Below are 14,841 nucleotides of genomic sequence, written 5' to 3' on the forward strand. Positions count from 1 at the left end.
CGCCTTTTTGAGCTGCATTAACCAATTTGGAACAGAATTCACTCTAGGCTTTCACAATTTAGAAGCATAAAGTATCAGAGATGAAGGAATCTGAGCAATCATCTGATTAATATGAGAAAACAGAGATCTAGTAATCTTGGTCAGATACAGCCCCAGACTAGAATCTGGGTCTCCTGACTTCAATTCAGCTTTTACTCTATTTTACCTGGTGTCCTCACTTTCCCAATATCTTATCTAATTAAGACAAAATCCTAAGAAAATCTTAAAATCTAAATTGTTGTCAAGCTCACTTTAATTCTCAGGTGATTCAAGTAGCTTAAAACGCACGTTGCCCTGCAGCTCCTGTTCTAGACAATGAGAAGCAGCCAGCTCAGAAAAGCTTTATTCACGTAGAATTGCTAAAGGAAGGTTAAGTTGCTATTAACTTACTTATCCAGTCCCTTGAATTTCTTTTTTTAAACTGAAAGTTAAAGAGGACTTCATCTAGTTCTTATAATTATTCTTTCTTGCAATAACACGCCAGAAGCTAGGCACTGTAGCAGTCAGGGTTTTGGCCGCAAGTAACAGATATCAAACTCTGGCTAATTTGAGCAGAAAGTAGAATACAGTAAAAAGATATTGGATAGCTCCTAAACTCTCCAGAAGGAGTAGGAATCAAGTTTAGAGGATACACATCAAAAGAAAAGCTGAAAATCATGCCATGGAACTAGTTCTATGAGCACACCCTGCTGCTGCTGGGTGGGAGACATTGGTGATGGCTTTCCTTGAATCACCAGAATTGAAGCCTTGGGTGTTGCTACTTTCCCTGATGACTCTGGAAATTGGATGTAGCTGCCGTTCCAGCTACCACTCATCACCAGGAAGTATTTGGTTCAGTCCCTTCTCGTATCTCTAGTCTCCAACTTAAAGTCTGGGGCAGCTGCACCTGACTGGCAGAAACTTGATCATGTGTCAATGTCCTAGCAGCAAAGGAGGCAGGAAAAGCTAGTGTCTGGCATATTCAGTTTCTACAGTGAGAGGTTAACTCTTCCTCATAAGGTGAGTGGTTCAGATGCTGGGCAGCCAAAAAGAAGGACAAATGGTGACTACAGGGACCTATCACAGTAGTTTCATTAAAGTTTTTTAAAAATTTAATTTAAAAATTAAAAATTTAAACATAATGTTGATGTACAACATATCAGTTTCAAGTGTATCATTTTAACTCTTATTTATTGTTTTGAGTAGGCAATGTATTTAATAGGTTGCAAAATTCAAAAGAGAAAAAATGTAGTAAAAAACAAGTCTTCCTCTCACCTGACTCTCAGGCGTCCACTTCACCTGCCTTGAATGTTTTACTGTCACCAAAATTCACTTCCCCTCCCTGGAGAATTATATCTCCCCACTGCTGCTCCATCCTTTGAAGTCAGGCTTGGCTATGTGATTTGCATAGGTCAATGAAATGTAAGCCTAAGTGGGCAGAGCGCTTCTGGGCTGAAGCTTAAAAGCCAGTTTAGGTTTTTTCCTCATTTTCTTCCCTTCTACCATGTTGACTGTCAATATTCAAGGTGGCGCCAGCCTGGGTTCCAGAGTGTGCTAGATATTTTATACTTGCCTCTACAGATTCCACCCTATCCATGATACTCTGTGCCCTGGGAGGCTGCCTTTTATGGACTATAGCAGCAGACTCCCTGTCCTCTGTCTTCTGGTTGGGTTTGACTAATGAGAGGTACTGGCCAGACATCAGAGGGCAGAAGGAGAGTGGTGATGGGATATTTATTCTCTCACTCCCTCCCTTCCAGGTCTCCACGGGCTGGTTGCATTCCTCTACCAAACATCTCCAGCTCCTCTTGGGTAGCATCTACTCTCCTCAGGTTTTGGGAGCTGCTATCATTGGCCCTAGGGTTAGTACCTTCTTTTGTTGATTTCCCTCAACCTTATCCCTCACCTTTTGTAAATAGTCTGTTTATTAAGCTGTACTTAATTAATTATTTGAGTATGTCATCTGTTTCCTACAGAACTCTGATACACAGAGTGAATGACAGCTATCATGAACAGAAGACCCTTCCACCAACCAGCGTTGGTCATGTAGCATGAACACTGAGATTTCTGAGTTGTTTGTTACCACAGCACAACCTTGTCTACCCTGACTAATACCCCATGTTTCTAGTTTCATACAATGCAGTTATATTTTAACCAGAAATTGATGTCACAATCAGTGTGGAGCTTAAAAAAAAATAGATGTGCTCGGGTTCTATTCCTAGGGAGTCTAATTCAGTAAATCTTAGGTGGGGCCCAGGCTTTGTATTTTTAATAGGCTCTAAACCACTGGTTTTGAGGATTTCCAATATTAAGAATATTTCTCACATTGGCCTGTGGTTGTTTAGATATACATTATGACTTATGGCATATAGGGGTATCTTAGTCAGGGTTCTCCAGAGAAACAGAATCAATAAAAATGTACATCTGGGCTTCCCTGGTGGCGCAGTGGTTGAGAGTCCGCCTGCCGATGCAGGGGACATGGGTTCGTGCCCTGGTCCGGGAAGATCCCACATGCTGTGGAGCAGCTGGGCCCGTGAGCCATGGCCGCCGAGCCTGCAAGTCCAGAGTCTGTGCTCCGCAACAGGAGAGACCACAACAGTGAGAGGCCCGCCAACTGCAAAAATAAATAAATAAATAAAAAGTACATCTATATATAGAGAGAGATTTATTTCAAGAAATTGGTTCACGCAGTTATGGAGGCTGCTGGTCCAAAATCTGAAGTCCAAGTCTGAAAGCTGCCTGCTGATGGAATTTCCTCTTGTTCAGAGGTCAGTCTGTTGTTTTATTCAGGCCTTCAACTGATTGGTTGAGGACCACTCATGTTATGGAGGGAAATCTGCTTTACTCAAAGTCCATTGATTTGAATGTTAATCTCGTCTAAAAACACCCTCACGGAAACATCCAGAATAATATTGGATCAGATATCTGGGCCTTGTGGCCCAGCCAAGTTGACACATAAAATTAACCATCACAGGTAGTCGTGTGACACATGTATAGGATTAAATGCAAATAATAGAAGGGACTGGTAAATTGATTCCATTGGCAGAAATGGTAAAAAAAATTGGATACATGTTGGTATCTGTATCTGTCAGTGTCAGATTAGACACTGGCTAAAGTCTAAGTAGAAATTCTACATTCACTGTGTGTATATAATTTCCCTTAAATCTATACAGAGCAATTCTAACTGTGTAGCTAGATCTGTCTGTTTGGCATCAGACACTTAGTTTTGAGCCCTTGATTCCACTCTTTGCTTGCTGTGGGGATTTGGACCAGCTCCTTGAACTCTTTTGGCTTTGGTTTTTCTCATCTATAAAATATTTTCTTTAATGTGAAGATTAAATTAGAAAATGTATATAAAGCAGTTAGTACAGTACCTGAAACATAGTTGATGCCCAATATGGGTATTATTAAATATATAGCTTTAAAAAAGATTGAGTGCAAAATTGCATTATAGTTCATAGTCATGTGAAAAGAGACAAACCACTGTGAAGTCATTCAGATATTTTTTCTTTGAAAAATTGAGAAACGGTGGTAATGCAACTCATCACTTTCAGACTTTTTTCTGATGTGCACACACCATAATAGGGCTCCTGGAGGTGAGGCAGAAAAAGGGGGCTTGGCTAGGTGGGTGGGAGAACAGCTCAGATGTCTTAGCCTTCACAAACCTTATGTCTGGGAACAGTTTCAGATTTGGAATAGTTACATGAATGTATTGGCAAAGAATCCTCCTCTCCTTTAACTAAGTACAAATGATTCATTCCTAACCTTAATGAGAAAAATGAGAAAGGAAACGTGAGCCCAGCGTTGGCAGGAAGAGTCTATGTACATTGTCTTCTGCCTTTCAGCAATCAAGACTGTGGTGTATTGTATAAATCCAGCCTCAGCTTCCCCTCGTTTGCAAGGCAGAGAAAAACCGATGCTCTTGAACCAGGGATACATTCAGTTCGACACAAACAAGAGCCAGGGAAGAGATTAGCAGCAATCTTGTAGTTTTGATAGGTAGAGGTAACCAGAGCTAGCCATGTGCTCCCCTGGATCATAATCTTGACTTTGCCTCATCATCTTCATTATTTGCAGCACATCTTACGGGCAGCTACTAACATTCTGCTATCATCAGTTTGGGATCATCACAACGTCCTTGTTATACTGGTTTAATCCCATGCTGCTTAAAAGACAGGGGATCCAAAACAGCAATCTTAAAATGTTTTGTGTAAAATTCCATAGCTTCCTACAGTACTCTACTACCGTTCCTAAGAAAGTTTTTGGATAGAACAGCCGATAAATATTTCCGCCTTTGTGTAATGCTCTTAGCTCTTCCTTTGCTCATCACATTTTGCTTTGCTCTATTGATTACCTAGGTGCCAGGATATTGGCATCGAGGTTCTGGTGAGAACTACTTTGGATCTTTTGAATGTCTGGTCACCTTCTAAATACTGATGAGGATTTTTCAGAAACACTCCTCTGTTTCATGTTTTCCTGTTCTTAAAAGTAGAAAAACAAAAAGTTGTGCCATGAGCTAAGTGCAAGATAATGTCAGCTGGGGGTGTGTGTGTGTAAATATTTCACAACTATACACCATTCTATCATCGTTTAGAATGACATAGAAGCATCAACACATCGTTTGCTCTTATTGTTTTCAGGGGTCTTTCTTCCTCTGTTCCTTCCTTTCCTCCACTACCCATTCCTTCAGTAAAGATAATGTGGTACAGGAAAAAGGAAGAGCTGGTGGATAGATCGCGCAGGAAATCAGTAGGACTCCATCTTCCTCAGTCACGTCGTCTAACATTTGGACCCTGCAACTCCGATGGACTTTTGTGAGACACAATGAAATAGAACTACATCATCTCTAAGTTTTTCCAGCTCTGTAATTCCATGAACCCCAAAAAGTATTTAAACAAGGATGTTATCTTCTTCAAATGAGGAAATGCCAGGGTTACATAATATGCTGCTTCATCCAAGGTTATCCAAGGCTATCCCTTAGTGGGACATAATTGTATCCCTGTTTTTGAAGAACTGGGTATTAATGGACATTTGAAAAGTAAAGACTATTCAAAGTATTGATATACAACTTGTTACCGTCTTAAAGAGTTATCTTTTTGTTTTGCATTTTTTTGTGATTTTCACCCCTTCATGTACTTTTTAAAATTGAATATAGTTCCCTGTGTGATACAGTAGGACCTTGTTTATTCATTTTATATATACTAGTTTACATCTGCTAACCACAAACTCCCACTCCATCCATCCCCCACCTCCCCTCCCTCTTGTGTTTTGCATTTTTTTTATTGTGGAAAAAAACACACAATGTAAAATTTACCATCTTAACCATTTTTAAATGTACAGTTCTGTGGTGTGAGGTATATTCACGTTGTTGTGAAACAAGTCTCCAGAACTTTTCCACCTTGCAAAACTGAAATTCTATATTCATTAAATGATAATTCCCCTTTCCCCACCTCACCTCAGCCCCTGGTAGCCATCATTCTACTTTCTATTTCTATGAATTTCACTAATTTAGATACCTCATAGAAAGGAAATCACACTGTACTTGTCTTTTTATGACTGGCTTATATCAATTAGCATAATGTCCTCAAGGTTCCTTCAAGCTGTAATATGTGATGAGATTTCCTTCCTTTTAAAGGCTGAATACTATTCCATTATATTTATATCACATTTTGTTTACCTATTCATCAGCTGATGGACATTTGGGTTGCTTCCACCTCTTGGCTATTGTAATATTGTTGTTTTTGAAATATTGAAATTTAATTTAAATTTCACTTTCTGATTCACTCTGGTGGGTTTAATAAACACGATACCATCTGCAAGGCACATCTGACAATCAGAGAGAGTGTGTAGCATGAGAAGAAAGTTGAAGGCAGAACCCTAGGGAACCCAACCCCTTTCAGATGCCAGCAGATGAAGAAGAATGATGCTGAGAAGGAAGGATCATTGAGAAAGAAGAAGCCCAGGGGATGGGGGCATTTCCAAGGGGAAGCAGACAAATGTCAGAGATTGCAGGGAAGCCAAGTACGGTAATGGCGAAAGGGGGTTGGTAATAACAAAGCTGTGAGGATTGTTTGCAATTTCAGAAGAGGTGAGAAGCTTGACAAAAGTGGGCAGGGGAGTGAGTGGGAAAGGAGAAGGTAGAGAAATCTGTTGAAGACCACTCAACATTTAGGCATGAACAAAGGGGAAGAGATTTAGAGTAGCTAAAGAAGATGTAGTGTTTTTTGTTTGTTTTGTTATTGTTGTTTCTTAAGCTACAAGAGACTTGAGAATGTTTACATGTTGGTTTCAGTATAACTGTTGTTACATGAAAAACTATCCCCCAACTGAACAGTTTAAAATAACTTTTTATCTTGCCCCATAATTTTGGGGGTCAAGGATTCAAGAAGGGTTTGGCTGGGTGGTTTGGCTTTGAGCTAGGCAGTGTCTGGGACTGGAGGGTCCACTTCCAAGATATCTATTTCACCCACACATGTGGCGGCTGGTGCTCCTTGGAACTTTTTCTCCCCCAGGGCCTCTTAATGTGGGTTGGGCTTCTCACAGAATAATCACACTCATTACATGGTAACTCCCTTTCAAGAGCGATTATTCCAAGTGACGCAGATGGAAGCAGCGAGGTTTCTTTTGACCTAGACTTGAAAGTCAGAGAACATCATTTCCACTGCTTTCTATTGGTCATGCAAGTCATTAAGGCCCACTTATATTTAAGAGGAGTGAAGGAATAGACTCTACCTCTCTGAGGGGATGGGATGAACCCAAAGAGAGGGAATCACATGATGGTGGCCATCTTGGAAACAAGTAGAGAAAGAGGGTTTGAAGTTATCCAGGGACCTGAGGTTGCAGAAGTGGATGAGACTTTCGAGATTGGATACCCGAAGATGGGTACATTGAAAAGTGTTTGTCAGGACGAGGGAGCTCCTTTCATGACACTATAATCCTTTATAAAGCACACACTGGAAGGTAACCTAAGGATGTTTTCCAGTGTGTTGCAAAGTCTCAGAGCTCAACCTACTGTTTTCAAGCAGCCGGTCCTCCCTGAGAGGAAGTTCAGGTACTTAGGGAGCCCTTTATTAAGCCAAAGGGTACTATAGAGAGTCACAGAGTAAATACACTAAATGGTCTACTGCCATTCTTTGATCTTCTGAACCCTCCCATCTCAAGTGCATGCTGAGGTAACCTCTGTGGTCAAAGGTCTTCCTTTGACCACACAGGAAGTAACGCTTCTGATAAAGCTAGTGTTCTTCCTCTTTGAGAGGAAGTGTAGTTACAGAGTTAAGATAACTACTCCATTTACTAGCAATGTGATCTTGGGGCAAATTGCTTGACCTCCCTGGTCATCAGTTTTCCCATCTGTACAATAGGCACCAATAACCTCACAATAACCTCAAAGTGTTGTTGTGGGAATAAAATAATCCACGTTAAGAGGCACTTAGTGAGCTCTCAACAAAGGAGAGGTATTTTTATTATTAAAACTATATGTCTTCAGATGAGCTCCTCAGTTTCATCTTTGGGTGGGAAACAGATGTTTAGATCATTTAACAGCCAAGGGCATTTGCTGGAAAAGCTGGAAATCACTCTGACTTACTCTCCGCAAACGCTGCACTTTGAACAGAGTGGAATTTTACCTCGTGTGCCACAAAAGTTTTACAAGCTTCTCCAAGGGCTAGTTTACAAGGAGAAAGTGTCTTGGGCACTTATATTAGATAATAAAGCCTACTGAATCAGAGGGGTAAGAAAGGGACTTTGAGAGTCTGTCTAGTTTGCTACTACTTCAGCTCCAGACGTGTGAGAATATGCTTTTGTGCAATAGCTCCCTCCTCCCGCAGCCAGCCCTGCCTTCCCTGGATCCAGCTGAGCTCCTGGAGCCCAGTCTGGCCTGGGTGAGAGCCCCGGGCCCCCTTCTTACCCAGGAGCAAAGTTGGAACAATGATGGTCACCAATCTTTGGCCTTATTTTAAAATGAGATATGACAATAGAGCACTTTGACTAGCATTTTTAGAAATACTATAAAAGAAAATCTTCCTTGGGCCAGTTTCAAGAATGTAGGGCCTTGCGCTGGTGATTGGTGATGTGGAACTGACTTGATCTCTTTGCTTTGGCTGCCAGATACCCATGGCTGGTTGTAACCACCTTATTGGTTCCTCAGCCTTCCCGAAGCCCTCCACAATATTCAGGTTTCTGCAGCTAGAGCCTTTCTACACATGACACTGAGCGCTCCCAGAGCCTGCCATTACCCTCCGGAGTCCAGACTAGACACAGCCTGCCTTCCAAGCTTCCCCAGTGGCTGCTTCACCTCCTGCCCTTGCCGTGAAAGTGCAGGGGACTCAGGCAGATCCTCCACGGCTTCCCTCCAGCCTGGGCATGTCCAGGGCCTCTTTCTTCCTCACCTGCTAGGTAAGGTTTCCTGACCCTTTCTTCCATTCTCACACTCTTCATACCCCTGTTAACTCTCAGAAAGACAGAGCTTCTATGTACGCTTAGCCTTTTTCTCTTCTTGCTGGAAGAAAACAAAAGGAAGAAACTCTGATTCTAGCTCTTAATCCACAACGATTCTGCCCAGAATGTCAGGAAAGGGAGATGAAATGATGGGGGTTGGGGATGGGGACAGGAAGTAGGTGGTTAGCTAATTATAAGTAGCAGCAAAAAGGTTGAGATCAACAGGGCTCACCAGTCATGTGACAGTAGGTGCTTATCTCCAGGTCAGAAGTACCTTGTAGGCCAGGCCCATGTGTTTTTCTGTTTTTTAAACTATTATTTTATTATTCTTATTGTACATATCACATAACTATTTGAAGTAAAAAAGAATTAGAGGTCAAAATTTATATTTGATCCGTCATTCTAAGAAATGTTTTCATTTGTCTTAGCTTGGGTTCCCCCATTCACACTGTTCCTCAGGCTTTTTTTTTTTTTTTTTTTTAATTAACCCCCTCAGGAATTTTTGAGACATTTTTTCCTAATCACCCACTTCCCCATGAATTTTTTCGTATTTTTTAATATATATATTTTTTATTGAAGTATAGTTGATGTATACTATTATATAAATTACACTTGTACAATATAGTGATTCAAAATTTTTAAAGGTTATACTCCATTTATAGTTACTATAAAATATTTACTATATTCCCTGTGTTGTACGATATATCCTTGAAGCTTATTTTATTTTATTTTTTTGGGGGAAAATAGGATAGGCTTTCTTTTTTTATATATATAACACCTTTATTGGAGTATAATTGCTTTACAATGTTGTGTTAGTTTCTGCTGCATAACAATGTGAATCAGCTATATGTATACATATATCCCCATATCTCCTCCCTCTTGCATCTCTCTCCCTCCCACCCTCCCTATCCCACCCCTCTAGGTGGACACAAAGCACTGAGCTGATCTCCCTGTGCTATGCGGCTGCTTGAAGCTTATTTTAAACCTAATAGTTTGTACCACTTAATCCTCTACCTCTATATTGTCCCTCCCCCCTTCCCTCTCCCCACTGGTAACCACTAGTTTGCTCTCTACATCTGTGAGTCTGTTTCTCTTTTGTTATATTTACTAGCGTGTTGTATTTTTTAGGTTCCACAAATAAGTAATATCATACAGTATTTGTCTTTCTCTGTCTGACTTATTTTAATTACCATAATGCCCCCCAAGTCCATCCATGATGCTGCAAATGGCAACATTTCATTCTTTTTTATAGCTGAGTAGTATTCCATTGTATAAATATATATATATATACACATATATATACATATATATACACATACATATATATATATATATATATATATATATATATACACATACATATATATACCCCATCTTCTTTAGTTATTCATCGGTTGATGGATACTTAGGTTGCCCCCATACCTTGGCAATTGTAAATAAGGCTGCTATGACCATTGGGGTACATGTATCTTTTTGAATTAGTGTTTTTGTTTTTTTCAGATATATACCCAGGAGTGGAATTACTGGGTCATATGGTAGTTCTATTTTTAGTTTTTTAGAGAAATGTCCATACTTTTTGTCACAGTGGCTGCACCAAATTACCTTCCCACCAACAGTGTACGAGGGTTCCCTTTTTTCCACGTCCTCACCAACATTTGGTTTTTGTGTTTGGACAATAGCCTTTCTGACAGGTGTGAGGTGATATCTCACTGTGGTTTTGATTTGCATTTCCCTGATGATTAGTGATGTTGAGCATCTTTTCATGTGCCTGTTGCCTATCTGCAGTTCCTCTTTGGAAAAATGTCTATTTGGTTCTTTGGCGCATTTTTAAATTGGGATGTTTGTTCTTTTTTTTCTTTTTTTTTTTTTTTTTCAGTATGCGGGCCTCTCACAGGCTCATGGCTCATGGGCCCAGCCGCTCCACAGCATGTGGGATCTTCCCGAACCGGGGCACGAACCCGTGTCCCCTGCATGGGCAGGCGGACTCTCAACCACTGCGCCACCAGGGAAGCCCGGGATGTTTGTTCTTTGATGTTGAGTTTTATGAGCTGTTTATATATGTTGGCTATTAACCCCTTATCGGTCATATCACTTGCATATACTTTCTCCCATTCAGTATGTTGTCTTTTTGTTTTGGCAATGGTTTCCTTTACTTTGCAAAACCTTTTAAGTTTAATTAGGTCCCATTTGTTTATTTTTGCTTTTATTTCCTTTGTTTTAGGAGATAGATCCCAAAACATATTGCTACAATTTATGTCAGAGTGTTCTGCTATGTTTTCCTCTAGGAGTTTTATGGTATCCGATCTTACATGTAGGTCTTTAATCCAATTTGAGTTTATTTTTGTATATGGTGTTAGAAAATGTTCTAATTCCATTGTTTTACGTTTAGCTGTCCAGTTTCCGAGCACCACTTATTGAAGAGACTGTCTTTTCTCCGTTGTATATCCTTGCCTCCTTTGTTGTAGCTTAATTGACCTTAATTGCATGGTTTATTTCTGGGCTCCCCCAAGAATTTTTAATACCTGAGATATATTGTAAATTTGTTAGTGTACTGTGTGTATATCTGTACTTTTTTTGGTATAATGTACACTTTATGTATAAAGCATAGATATACACACAGCACACTAACATCCTCACCCAGATAACCAAGTTTCACCCCTTTGGAGCTCTGTCACCCCTGTTGAAAACGTATGCCCCAGAACCAAACCAACACAAGGCAAGTAGTTAATTTAGGAGATGAGGAAACTTCAGTGAAGTGGGACAGTGAGACAGGAAGGAAGGAAGCCAAAAGAGCATGAATTAGAGCAGGTTGCCGCTGGCCTTTCATCTGACAGGGGTGCTCTTTTTTTTTTTTTTGACAGGGGTGCTCTTCGAACCAGGGTGCAGCTCCTACCTCCAGGATATCTTGCCTGAGGGGCCAGGTATATACCCAGACACTTTCATCAGTTGTTGTTTGAGGATTGTTCCCAGGAGAATGTTAATTCTCCAGCAATTTAATTTTGTCCCTTGCTCAGGCAGAATGTCTGTAGAGGACAGAGAAAGTCCCCAGGCAGAGTCGTGGGTGCTGGCAGCAGTCTGAGGTGCTCATTCAGGGCACATAAAATCGTAAGTACTGGCAGGATCTGGGGTGGGCACTGACATTTGCTGTGTTATTATTCTTGTAATAGACTTTACTTTTTAGAGCAGTTTTAGGTTCACAGTAAAACTGAGCAGAAAGTACAGAGAGTTCTTATATACTCCCTGCCCCCCACACATGCATAGCCTCCTCTGTTATCAACATCCACCACCAGAGTGGTACATTTGTTATAATCAATAAACCTACACTAACACATCATTACTGCCCAAAGTCCATAGTTTACATTATATAGTTACATATGTTACCTCACATAGTTTGCTCTTGGTGTTATACATTCTATGGGTTTTGACAAATATATAGATCTACTATTATAGTATCATACAGAATAGTTTCACTTCCCTAAAAATCCTCTATGCTCTGCCAATTCATCCCTCCCTCCCTGCTGCATCATTTTTTGTTTCCTTCTAGTTCAAATTACCATGTTTCACAATTTTTACATAGTTGTAATCACAATCAGGATGGGGATATAATTTTGCACTGTGCTTTTTTCACTTGAAGTGTTTTTTCAGGTTGATACAGTTTTCATAACTATAACTTTTAAGGACTGCATAATTTTGCTTCATATGCATATACTGTAATTCCCATGACTATTCCCTTATTGTTAAGTATTTCATTTACTTCCATTTTTTCCTGCTATTATAAATGAATAAATTGATAGACAAAACTAGAAGGCATTCATTAAGACACAGCAAAGTGTTAACAGTGGTTGTCTGTATGTAGAATTCTAGACAATTTTTTTTTGTTCTGCCTATTTTTCTATAATTATTTTTATAACAGGAAAAATAAGTTTTATGTATTAACTTGGTTAGGTTAAACCTAGTTGTTAAATCAAATGCTGTTCTAGGTGTTGCTGTGAAAGTATTTTGTAGACATGCTTAACACCTAACAATCAGTTAACTTTATGTAAAGGAGATTATCCTCGATAATCTGGGTATATCCTATGCAATCAGATAATTTGAAAGGCCTTAAGAGCAAAACTGAGGTTTCTGTGAAGAAGAAGGAATTCTGCTTTGAACTGCAGCCTCTGCTCCTGCCTGAGTTTCCAGCCTGCCCTTCCTGATAGACTGCCCTTACTCACAGCCTGCCCTATGTATTTTAGACCTGCCTAGCCAGCTCCCACAGTTATAGCCGATTCCTTGCTATCTATGTATTCCCTCACCCTCAGGGAGAGCCCTTAATAATCAAATAATCTCTCACTGCCCCCCGTCAAAAAAAGACACTGCAAAGAACATCTTAAGGCATACAGATTTCCCCCCCCCTTATTTGTACTTTTTATCTTCCCAGGATTGAGATTTCTGGCTGTGGCATGAGCATATTTAACTAACACACACATTCTTTATTATGAATCCCAAATAATTGGTATAATGAACCCAGGAGCCAAATTAAAGAGTGAGCCAGATGGGCATGTAATGAGGTGTCAGTCTAAAATGGGTCCTGAAGCATCTCTAGAAATGTAATAAGATGGAACAAATTGTGTTCACCGGGAGCCCTCTCAGGGAGATTACCATGTGTGATTAGAAGGAATAATTTGGTAAATTGTTTGGGCTGGGGCAATGGGGCTTCCAAAGAGAATAATCAAAGAAAGGCTGATGGTCTCTAAACTGCCTTCTAAAAGTGGTGGTTCTGGTTAACTGTAAGAATTTTTTGTGGGCTGCAGTATGTTAGTTTGGGACCAGAGTTGAACTGCAAGGTGAGGCAGAGCTCTTTCCAGTGGTCAATGGGCCCCTATGAAGTCTTCGGCCTCCCCTCTAGATATTTGAACAAATATTTAAACAAATGTCTGTTGAATGAAGTGCCAAAATATTCGTCTGAGTCCACTTAGCTAGGCCGTCCCTTATGGACTTCAAGTTGGAACCTGAATTAAGTTGATTAACCACATGCAGTGTATGTTTACTGCCCGGGAACGATAGGGGCAAATGTTGACATTTTTAGGGTTTAGAGAGAGTTGCACAGAGGAGGGACTATGGAGAGCCTGAATCCCAGAAGATTCTGTAAAGATGTGGGGTTTCAAGAGCTGTTTTCCATTTACTCAAGCAATATATTTCAGGTACCAGGTATTAGACTAAGAGCTATGTGTACAGAAATCAGAGAGACAGTGATGGACCCTCTTCCCAATGGAGTCTGGGGGTAAATCAGGCAGGACTTGCATAGTGATTACAGATATAATTATTTAGTAGTAAGCATAGTGAAGGAAACACACATGATGCCATGAGGACATACCGTAAATGAACAGACCTAGATGAGTCAGAATGGTGGAGGCAGCTTTGCAGAAGCAGGAGGTGTTTGCTGGGACTGACAGATGGAGCTGACTTTTCCTAAGCTGTACCAGAGTCCCTGAATTAGAGGTGAGCGAGTGTGTGTGTGTGTGTGTGTGTGTGTGTGTGTGTGCAGGTGTGTGTGCTCACACGCGCATGCCTGCACAAGGGAAGAGCAGGTAAGAGATAGGCTGAGGAACCTGGTACTTGTGGCTATTCATCCTGGTATTTAGAAAGACCATCCAATCACATCTTAGCAAGTAGCAGAAGGAAGACAGCAAATACAGGAAGAGCTTTCTGATACCTCAAATAGTTCTTGGTCCTTAGCAGGTGCTTACTGAAGCCTGAGGGAATGTACTATGTGACAGGCACTGTATTAGATGCTTTACCTAAACTTTCTCAATCTTCCCAAGAGGATATCGCCATCCCAATAGAAAAAGGAGGGAAACTCAGTCTAGAGATTTTTAAGAACTTACTCAAAGTCATAGAACCTAATACAGAAGCTGGGTGTTTGCTGTAACTACAATGGATGTAAGAAGAGAATCAATAATATTGGAGGGCTTCCCTGGTGGCACAGTGGTTGAGAGTCCGCCTGCCGATGCAGGGGACACAGGTTCGTGCCCCGGTCCAGGAAGATCCCACATGTCGCAGAGCAGCTAGGCCCATGAGCCATGGTCACTGAGCCTGCGCGTCCGGAGCCTGTGCTCCGTAATGGGAGAGGCCACAACAGTGAGAGGCCCGTGTACCGCAAAAAAAAAAAAAAAAAAAAAAAATATATATATATATATATATATATATATATATATATATATATATATATATATATATATATATAGGAAATGAGTAGATGTTGAAATGGATTCTTGTACTGAATGTCACCCATTCCTGTAGTATGTTTTGGAATTAACATTTATCTGCAGCTTACTGAGGAGATTTCCATTCCTTTGATCCAAGAGCGTTCAGAGCAGAACAAGCAATTAAAAATAAATGGTTGGA

Source organism: Stenella coeruleoalba (assembly GCF_951394435.1).
Source record: "Stenella coeruleoalba genome assembly, chromosome: 2".
Taxonomy (NCBI): domain Eukaryota; kingdom Metazoa; phylum Chordata; class Mammalia; order Artiodactyla; family Delphinidae; genus Stenella; species Stenella coeruleoalba.